Here is an 11,383-nt window from a genome sequence, read left to right as displayed (position 1 = left end):
CAAATGTGTGTGCGTGCAAATTTGCCGGCATTTCAGCATTGTTGTTGTTGTTGGCGTTGCCTATTGTAGTGACAGTCTCAGTCGCAGTCACAGTCACAGTCAAAGTCCTCGACGCGCGGTCGTGGCATGCTGAATACTTGACATTTTCGCCGCCAAATTGTGTGCGATTTCTTCAGGCTGTGGCTGTGTGGCTTTTGCTCTGACATTGGCATGAACGTGGCGCCACAACAGCTGCCACTGCCTCCTCCCAGTTGCCTTCTGCTTCTTCTTCTGCAACGATTGACTGGCAAACAAATTTTGCAATTCAATTTCTATTGTGCATTGTGTGTGTGTGCTTGCTGTGTGTGCGTGTGTGTGCGCATCGTTTGCTGTCAATTGAAAGTAATTCGCATAAAAATTGAAAATTGCATGCAAATTAAATAAATAGACAACGCGACAAATATTCGAGAAAAAGTACAATAAAAACATCATAACAGAAAAGCATAAAAAAAAGCAAGAAAGAAAGAAAGAAATAGGATATTCAAATGACAGTTTTGAGTTGAGTTCGCAATCAAAGCAAATGTCATTAGCACGCGCCACGTCAACAACATCGAGAAGGAACAACAACAACAAGGATAAGAAGAAGCATCGCACTTGCAACGGTAGCAGCATCATTGACTGGAATCTGGATTTGGTGGCAGAACATTTGCATAACTTGGCTGCAAGTTCAACGTGCAACACACACACAGGTAAAAGCCTTGCCAAAGTCGATTTCCGCCCTCTCGCAATAAAACGCCTTTTACTTTACTGATAAAGCTTGACTCCCCTCTCTTCCCCCCTCTCTCTACCTTTACTCCTTCCATTTGGAGTCTAGAACTTAGTGAGTCTGCTGCTTGCAGCTATCATTTGTATTTTGCTATTTTCTTCTTTGCTTTTGCGCCAGTATCAACTTTACTGCCGCTCCATCATGCCACACACACACACACACACTCTCACAGAAGCACACACATACATACGTTAGTCCAACTTTTAGTTATGGCTTTCGCTTTTCGCATAATGTCAGTTTTATTTGGTTTTGGTTTTCACTGGCGGCAGTTGGTGCCCCAAAAGAGCGGGGGCAACATTGAGGAGGGCCATTCGGCACCCTTGTAAGATTTATTGTGCCACACACTCACACACACACACATACACATACCTTGTGCTGCACCTCGCAGAGCGCCTTGTTCTTATTCATCTGCAGCTAGAGAAGCTGAAGCTGAAGTCCCATAATCTCTACTATTTGCATCGCAGACTTTGCTTTGGATTTGGCTATGGCAATGGATTTAGTTATGGTTTTTCTTCCGTTTCTCTTTTCTGGTTGCGCTTTTTATACCAACTCCTTGCCTTCGCCCTTCGTCTTTCGCCTTTCTCCATTCGCTTGCCACACTCGCACAACTTGTACATTTGTTTCATCTTGCCACACATTCACACTGTGCAAAAACTATGCCACATTTACATTTGCCCAGTTATGGCCGTTACTCTTCTGCTTCTTCTGCTTCTTCTTCTTCTTCTCTGGCCACTCTTTGCGCCAAAAACTTCAGTTAGCCACAAGACAAGCACTGTGTTGATGGCCCCATAAGCTGCAAATGCTGCTAATGAATGGCCCTCATAATCCGACCTAAAAGCTGTCACATAATCTTGAAAAAGGTAAGAACTCCAGCTCTCTTCTCTTCTCTCTCTCTCTCTCTTTCTCAATCTCTTCTCTATCTTTCAACAAGAACATTTAAAATCTGCTTCTTATGATCGTCTTTTGTTTTGATTCTACTTAAATGCTAATTCCCATAAATCTTTTGCCTCAAGACATTAATTCATAAGTAGACAATCGAAAAACTCCACAAAATATATTCTCAGTAATGCAATTTTAAATGACTATTATAAAGTATTTCAAATTTGTCACTGGGTTGACTAGTTTTTGGATTCCAAGAAACATTATTTGTCTCTTTTAATTTAAAGTAAAGTTTTCCTATATCCCTAAATTATTATTAAATTAAAAATACATTCCAAGTTTTAGTTTTCCATTTTATTATTATTATTATTTTTATGAGTTTAAACTTTTAATACAATTTATTACTTTTTCTATTTATTTTCTGATCTGTGGAAAGACGTTTTGCCGATTTTTACATTTTTATCAATTTTCCAAATTTTGCCGATTTTTACATTTTTTTCAATTTTCAAAATTTTGCCGATTTTTACATTTTTTTTCAATTTCCAAAATTCAATTAAAAAGTTATAACCCTGAGGAGTTGTTTAATTGTAAAGAAACTTTTTAGAGTTTCCAAAATTTTAGACAGAAAGGAATTAAAACTTTTGAAGAAATATCTCACTTTTTCTATATCTTTGTCTGATTTGTCAAAAGGCGTTTAATTATTAATTAAAATGTTATAACTGGTCTCAGATGCGAAATCTCACATTTTGGAATATTTTTGTTCAAAAAATACCAAATTATCTGTAGAAATTTAAATACTAAAAATGCAAAATCTAACATGTTGGTATATTTTTTAAAATACTAAAATATCAGTAGAAATTTAAATACTAAAAATGCGAAATCTCGCATTTTGGTATATTTTTGTTAAAAAAAAATTACCAAATAATTAGTAGAAATTTAAATACTAAAAATATGAAATCCCATATGTTGGTATATTTTTGTTAAAAAAAATACCAAATCATCAGTAGAAATTTAAATACTAAACATGTGAAATCTCACATGTTGGTATATTTTTGTTTAAAAATACCAAATCATCAGTAGAAATTTAAATACTAAAATGCGAAGTCTCACATTTTGGTATATTTTTGTTCAAGAAAATACCAAACTATCAGTAGAAATTTAAATACTAAAAATGTATTCGAAAAAACTTTTGACATTTCAGACACATGATAAAGAGGTAAAAGTCAAATAAATATCAGAAGTAGTTTAATTACTAAAATCTTTATAAAGAAACTTTTTAGAGTTCAGATTTTCCAAAATATTAGAAAGTAAAGAGTTAAAGCCTTGTCAGATGTACCCTCGATATAGTTTTGAGTAATCTGTAACTAAATTTTTGAGCAACCATCATTCGTCTCAACCTTATTTATTAAGGTTCAACAACAATAGATGGCAGAGAACAGTAATAATAAAGAAAAAAGGAAAAAATGAAAAGAAAAGTTTAGGTTTATCTGCATGCAGTCGCTGCTATGTATTGAAGGTGTTTCACATGCCAATCCATAAAAGCCATCTCCTCTCCAAGAATAAAACCCGTTGCTGACGATGTTCCCACATCCATTTGCTTATCCGCATTCCAAAAGTGCCATAACGGAAAAACTTTTGGGTACCGCACACTTTTTTCGCCACGGTGTATCCAACTCGTTCAGCACACCTTGAAGAAGCCACACATGAGATGGAGAGAGGGGCAGGGAGCGGGAGGAGGGAAGGGGGTTGGCTGTTAGACGGATATGCGGACACGGACTACTGAGAGGATTTCACATAAAACGGAAATGGCATTATCCTCGCACATATTGTTGTGCGGATTTTAGTTTTTATTACGGCCGGAACGCGGCTGATGCCCATAAGAAAAGAGCGAGTGAGACAGAGAGAGAGGGACAGAGAGAGAGAGCACAGCACTGTCTTGAATCCCAAGCTCGAAACTGAGCAGCATAAATACATTTTGTGTCTTGTTTGTGTGATACATCACAAGGCGACGATGTGGAGGTGGATATGGAGATGGAGATGAAGATGGCAGGCAGTTCTGTATGTGTGTGTGTGTGTGTGTGTGTGTGTGGCAACTACCATTGCTCACCTGGCGGTTGCAATTTATGTGCGTGCCCCTTAAAAATTCACGACGCCAAGGTGAAGACGAAGCCTTCTTCGCTAATAGTTTCGGGCATTGCAGGCGACGCTACATTGTCTTTGGCGCCATCTAGCGGCGGCATCACCTAAACACGGTTGCGGCGGAGGCTTTTGTTTGGCAAGACAAGATTTATGTTGCCACTGGCCAACAACAACAACAACCAGGCAAGCAAATGGCCAAGGACTGTTTCCCATTCCATTTTCATTCACCTTCCCATTCCCATTCCCCATATTGTAAGGCATTCTCTCATCTCATCCTCATCCTCAGCTGGAGAAACGTCCTTCGGCTCGACCGACTTTTAGCAGCCTAAACAAACACTTGAGGTGTGTAAAGTTAGCCTTGTCCATTCTATCCATTGACTTGGCTGCGTTTTGTCGGTTTGTTTTGGTTTCACATTTTCAGCGCGTTCAAATTGTGGTTAGATTTCGGTTTTTAGGTTTAGGTTAAGCAAAGCCCGGTCCATCATCTCACACTCCCCAAAAACCTACTATTTATCTGTCTGTCTGCCAGTCTCTGGCAGACAAGGTCTTGGGCTATTGTGCTTAATCACAGCACGCACATTTACATATTGGTTACCGAAAACTTGAGCAATCCTTTAAGACGCTGGATACCGGGAGAAAACCCTTTTTTTCCCTTTCGCTGCTTTATCTGCAGGCCTGCCATTGTGTTGAGTTGTGCGTAGTGTGTGTGTGGTTAAAGCGCAATGCGAAGGCGTTGCTAGGGGGCGGTACAAGGCTTACGCTTAAGTAAACACACACACAGAGTCTCTCTGTCGAGTGTGTTCCTCCTCCCCAAGCGTCCTCATCCAACAACCATTTGTGAGTTGGACGTTTCAGCATTGTTTTCACTTTTTTTTCTTTACCCCTGTCCCTGTCTGTTGTCCTGACTGACTGACTGACTGTAGAGTTGTTGTTGTGTGGAGTGAGGCCTTGACGGGCGGTCTCTCTCCCTCTCTTCCTGTGCTCCTGGCTCCTACATAAAACATACAGCAAAATCTGAAATTGATGATGGGCAGTGATTGTGAAAGTTGGCAGTCAGTTAAATTGAGTTCTGAGTCGGCAGAGCAGCATCGGGCAACGCTCTCGGGCTAAATCTCCAACTCCCACTACAGTTCTCTCTCTCTCTCTATCTCTCTCTCTTCCTCTCTCTCTCTTCATCTCTCTCTTTGGGGTCTCATCCTGTTTTGGGGGCGTCGCTTCCTTCGGGGCGCGTTAATTGCTTTGTGAATGGTGTCCGCCTCGGCCGGAAAGTTAACATTTAACTTTAGTCTATTTTGGACTTTAATCTATTTATAATTGAGGAATGCATAAAGCATGTTAAATAGGAACTTACACAAATTCTGCTTTGTTATGCGACCTAATCGGACCTGGGGATTGCTTTGGATTGAGTTGCCATCTCTCCTTCTCTTGATCCACACAACTTGGCCTCAGACGAGTTGAGTTGAGTTCAGTTAAGTTTTTGGCCACATTTCAGGGAGTGTGAGAGGAGTGAGGAGGGGGGAGAACAGTCAGTCAGCTAGCTAGATGAACTGAGCCGGGGCCACCATTGTTTTAAATACGGATTTCAAAACTTGGCATCCTTAAATTTTTGTTGTTGTCGCCGTTGCTTGTGTTGTTGCTGTTGCTTTTGTAGTTGGCGGTTGACTGCTGCTGCTGCTGCTGTTGTTGTTGCTGCTGCTGCCTCCGTTGAGGTAGAGGCGACTCACATAATTTGCATAACTAATTTGTGGAAACTTTGGGCATAGGAAGTTGTTGAAAGTTCTTCAAGGAGCTGCTGCAGGATCTCGTCCTCGTCCTCGTCCAGGAGCCAGCAGCGATACCAGTAGCTGTTGCAGCCAACGACAGCAGCGACTGCGGTAATTTCTTAACAGCTGCGCTCCACAAAAGTGCTTAATTCTTTCAAAATGAATGAGGGGCAAGGGGAGCAACAGGAGCAGGAGACCATTCGAAATCTGTCCTAATTGAATACATGAGAGCATAAGTTAGCAGTGTGGTACTTTGATATCAACTTTGATTACTTTATGGCTTTATGGCACTTGAGCGTACAATTTGGCTTAGTTTGCTCAGTAATAAGCAGGTTGTTCTCAGTGTCCAACTCCTTTACATCCTCGTCCTTGTTGCTGCTGTTGTCCTTCGTCCGGCTTCGGCTTCGGCTTCAGCTTTGGGGACTTGCATTTGAATTTGAGCTGGTTGCATGGCCATAAATGATGATGTTGCTGATTAATTGTCGTCTTTTTCGGCTTAACAAGCTCGTTTAATTATGCCACTCTGTGGAGCTTGCCTTGTCTTGTCTTGTCTCCATTATACCAATTAGTTTATTCGTTAATTTCTCGTTTTTGTCCACTTCCATTTCCATTTCGATTTTCAGTTTCATTTCCCCAAAAACATCATCTCAGTTTGATTGCCTTCATCGATGCGTTTTGTTAACCTTTTGCCCGACTTTTTGTTTCTCTGTTCTCATTTCAATTCTCTCATTTCTCGTTTACCACAAAGTTGCTAATTTAGTTTGGTGTTATGAATGAATAATTAAATGCAAGTTCGTCGCAAACTTTGTGCAAATTGTTTACCCAAGTGCTGAATTGTTTGTCTTTTAGTTTATGCAACGTACCAAGTTTTCACCTCTCTTTAAATAGTTTCTAATATTCAATAAAGCTTATTAAAGGCAGGTGATCGACTTGGCAGTTATTATTGCACTTCTTCTACTTGAATACATCGCAAGTCAAATAAATATTTGATGCAAAATATAGACTTCCAGATAGGTTCAACAACACACATGATTGATGGCCAAAGATAAAAGATAAAAGATATTTAGAGCCATTCAATGGGGAGCATTCATCACTGATATGTGGGTGTAAATGTGTTGACAATCGAGACATGCAATTGTGATTGCAAGTGAAAGGATACACAGCAAAACACAGGGAGAAGAAACACACAATGAACGAAAGTAAAGCGAACGAATGAATGAATGCGCATGAAATGGGGAAAAAAATGAAAGAGATTGTTTCAAGTAACGAGCACAAGAAAATGGAATTGAAATTGAAAATAGGCCTAAAGCATACACCTCTTTGTTTTTTTTTCTTTTTGTTCTCCCAGTATTGCCAATTTGTACAACATTCAGATGTGTACGAGTGCGTATACGTAATGTAGGATGTGTTTGCCAACAAAAATTAAAGAATTTTATTGAATTTTATTTTGATAAATGTATTTAAAACATACGAATTTCATCTCAATTCAAATTAAATTGAGGTTAGGCTATTTATTTGAAATTTCTTTAAAATACGTATACGTAATATAATTGTTTGTTCAAATATACATATATAAAATACTTCGATTTAACTTCAGAATAGCTTAAATTCAACTTTAATAAAACCAAACAGTCAATTATAAAATGCAATTCGAACTGAATTTAAAATGAAGATAGATTCAGCATGTTGCGTATACGCAATGTAAGTTGTGGATTATTACTAATAAAATAAATTAAAAATATTAATTCAAAAATACATTTAAATTTATTGTTTTATGAAAATTAAATTTTAGAAATATATTTCTGCTTTCAACATTTATACTCATTTGTGGCTAAGCTCGTTGCGTATACGCAATGTATGTTGTACTTTATTTTGTGTAGAAAACAAAATATAAATTCAATAATAAATAGGAAAATATGGAGAAATTACATTTAAAGATACTATTAAATATATATATTTAATCTTCAACGTAATTTAAAATTATACGTATACGTAATGTTTGTTATTTTTTTAAATATATATTCAAAAATACATTTAAATTTATTGTTTTATGAAAATTAAATTTGTAAAATATATTTCAAACATATTTCTGCTTTCAACATTTATATTAATTTGTTTTATATGCCAAACTTGCTAAACTCGTTGCGTATACGTAATATTGTGGGCTATTAAGTCAACTATTAATAGTTATTCAATAGTAAAATGCAATGTCAATTTTTCATTTGTAGCAAAAAGTCAAACACAAATTCAAATTGTTCAGAATGAATCTCGTTCAGAAATAGGAAACACAAATTAGATGTAAATGTTCCAATTAGTACTCTGCTTTACCTGAACGAATTGTGTTATTGAATCGGGTCAGAGCAAGTTAATATCTCGATAACAAGCAGAGAGAGTGAGAGAAAAAGAAGAAGAGCATCTTTCAACTGTGGCTGATTTAGGGCTGCAACTGCAGTGAGGTAACAGAAACAGAAAGAAAAACAACATGGCATTGAAAATCAGAATTGAAATGGAAATCGAAACGAAGCGAATTGCAGCAGTCGAGAAAGATAAATGTGCCGATTTGTGCAGTTGGCAATTGCCGAAATCCAATTTGCAACTTTCATATATATGCTGGTGTGTACGTTTGGACTATGGACAACGTTGGACGACGTTGGACGATGGGCCGATTTGGTCATTGTAAGGAGCAGATTACACTTTCAAGCTGCTGTCGCCCAATTAATGCGTGTTAAGCGCTGGCTTTACAATTTGCCAAAGTCCTGTACACATTGGCAAACCAATTAGCATGGGAATGTCCAAAAGGTCGCACTTGCCCCCAATCTCAATCCCAAACTCAATCTCAATCTGTCTGTCTGTCCGTCTGTCCGTCTGAAAGGTCATGTCGAGCGTGTGCCTTCGTATTGATGGGCCTGTTAACGAAATTTACCGCAACTAAGAAGTAAGAGCAACAACAACATCGCATCGAAGAATTGAAAGCAGTAACAATAGCCTGGCTAGTTGGGTACACAAGCTGACGCAAATGGCCAACTGCTGGCAACATTTTTATGGTCGAAAATGACCCAAGCTAGAGCAGCATTTTAACAAAGTGTTAAACTGAGAATTTTATCTGCAATTCGGTAATTCAAACGCAGCTTCCAAAACAAAACCCCGAAAGAAAACCAAAAGTAGCCAACGAACGAACGGAAAAAAAAGTGTTAATTTGTGAGTGAGCGCTCTGCGCTTAGTTGGCATTATGTACGATGGAAGCAGCAAAGTAGGGAACTTGGCTGGCTGCGCACTGACCTCAGCAATTACTCCACGCCTTTATTTTAATTACACGGAAACAAGCGCAATGAAAAGTAAAAATGGCCAAAACGAGCAGACAGAGGGAAAATGAAAGGAAGCGGAGGCGCCACAAATGAAGAGGCCAAAACGCACAGTGCCAAAATTAGGTTATAATCCCGAGGGCATAGTTTTAATTCCCAATACAAATATCACTACACGGAATGTACAACGTGCATAAATTTCAATGACGTTGGCTGGCCAAGATGCCGGTTGCTGGCTCAGCGCTCCTACAATTACACGCACAGTCAGACAGTCGCATGGGAAGCGACAGACAGAGAGAGAGAGACAGAGAGACAGAGAGACTGATAACAACGCTCATTTAGTTGTACGCTGTTCAGTCAGACAGACAGAGAGACAGACACGGAGTCAGCGAGTCAGTCAATTGAAGATGCTGGCTTGGCTTGGCTTGGCTGGCTGCCCACCACAGAGACACCGACACACACACACGCAAGCATAGATATATAAAGTCAAAGGGGAGGGGGAAGTGAAGTGGCTGCCACTCGGTGGTTGGGATGGTTGCTCATTTAAATAAATAAAGAAATCTGTAGTAACTTCTTGAAATTCCAACACATTCCATATCATTACTGAAGCAACCCACAAAAATTTACTCAATCCTTGAATGCGACATGCTTCTGCACCCACACACACACACACACACATACACATACACACATACTTAGAGCCATAGAGCAACCACAAAGCATCTCAGTGGCTGCCGCCAAAAGCATCAACATCAACGTCAGCAGCAGCAGCAGCAGCGCCCAGACGGAGTCGAGAGTCGTAAAAAATTGTAACGGATGTTGCGGCCATGTATGTATGTGTGTGTGAGTGCTGAAACAAGTGGAAACGAAGCACAGAGCAAGAGAGAGGGAAAGAGATAAAGAGCGAACGACAGCGACAACGAAAAAAAAAGAAGAGTAAAAGCTTTTACGCTCTCTTGCAAAATGAAACTGCATTGTGTCTGCGAGCGAGAGAGAGAGTGAAGAAGTGGTGGGAAGGGAGAAGGAAAGGAACGCAGCGGGCGCCAGTTGAGTATGGCTTCGGGTTTGGGCTTTTGGGTTGAATGTAATGCGGCATCATTGTCTGTTGCTGCTGCAAGTAGTGTTGCTGCCGCTGTTGCCATCGTTGCTGCTGCTGCTGTTGCGGTTATGGTTGGTTCCTTCTTCTTGCCGGCGGCAACAACGACATTAGCAGCAGTTGCCGATGAGTTGAGTAGAGTTCTTGTTCTGCTTCTGCTTCTTCTTCTTAGATACCCCCTTTCCGCCCCTCCCCCATCTGTTCACCTAGGAGCTACGTTGTAACTCGGGCCGGGGCTATTTTATTAGAAAGTTTGCAAAGTTAGTTTTGCAGAGTGTAACAGCAACCAGAGTTGCGGGTGAAATTGTGAAATGCTGCAAGCCTAATGATGCCTCCTCCTTTTCCTCCTCCTCCTCCACTGCTGTGTCTGACAACAGAAATTGCGCAAGTTATATTGCGCGGCGGCAATGATTGATTGATATGGATGAGTATCTATTATCGCGATATACTACTATATATGCAACTACACTACACGACTTCTCTCTGTACTCGTTGTAGTAACTACAAGTCAGATGTTTACGCATTCACTTTACCCATTCTTTTGTAAACTTTTATAAATCTTTTTATGCGCAAGTTAGTAAAATTCTTTCGCTTTACTATTGTCCGACTGCAGACTGCAGTTTGATCAGTTTTATGCCACATTTTGATAGTCACTTTGCAGCGCTTTTCAATTGTTGTTTCATAGTTGTTGCCTCACGCTTTTCAGATGTCCTTTAAGATGCACTTTTAAGCCAATGGCGAGAACTTGATTTGTTTTTTTAGGGAGTGACACTTTATCAAGCGGTTTCATTGTTCTAAGCTTGGTTTTAATGGCAAATTTATGAAGGTTGTTTTTACATTGTATTGCAGATATTTACACCTCAACTTAATGAAACATCTTACAAACGCTCCAAAAGTATTTTTCCTATATTTCAACAGCTATAGCTATTTGGTATATTTTATACGCTATGGTATATTTTTAGTGTAATAGTATATCAATTTAACAGATATAGCATTCAGTATATTTAAGTGCTTAGTACATCAATACACAAAATATATCATTCAGTATATCTTAGTACTTTTCGGTATATTAATTTGGTATATATTGCATTTTATGGTATATTTTGAACGTCCTGGTATATAAATACTCCAAAAATATAATAAAACATATATTGTGTATAGTATATAAATACGTTTAATATATTATTTGGTATATTTTAGCATTTGTGGTATATTAATTTGGTATATTTTTAAAACAAGACCTCACTGTAACTCTCTTCCTTGTCAATACACAAAATATATCATTCAGTATATTTTAGTACTTTTCGGTATATTGATTTGGTATATTTTGTACTTTCTGGTATATTTTGAACGTTCTGGTATACAAATACTCCAAAATAGAATAAAGCATATTTTGTGT

The 11,383-nt window shown here is 38.8% G+C and overlaps 1 protein-coding gene across 1 annotated transcript in view; it reads left to right on the top strand.

Moving 5' to 3' along the window:
* The first annotated feature begins 336 nt into the window (after positions 1 to 336).
* Positions 337 to 11,383, top strand: part of LOC117574675 (lachesin) — a 68,971-nt gene continuing 57,924 nt past the window's right edge. The window contains exon 1 of the mRNA XM_034258581.2: positions 337 to 728. The gene's annotated coding sequence lies outside the window, so the exon portion shown is untranslated. The remainder of the gene's footprint in view (positions 729 to 11,383) is intronic.

Source organism: Drosophila albomicans, chromosome 2R (assembly GCF_009650485.2).
Source record: "Drosophila albomicans strain 15112-1751.03 chromosome 2R, ASM965048v2, whole genome shotgun sequence".
Taxonomy (NCBI): Eukaryota; Metazoa; Arthropoda; class Insecta; order Diptera; family Drosophilidae; genus Drosophila; species Drosophila albomicans.
This window is presented reverse-complemented; position numbering and strand designations above follow the sequence as displayed.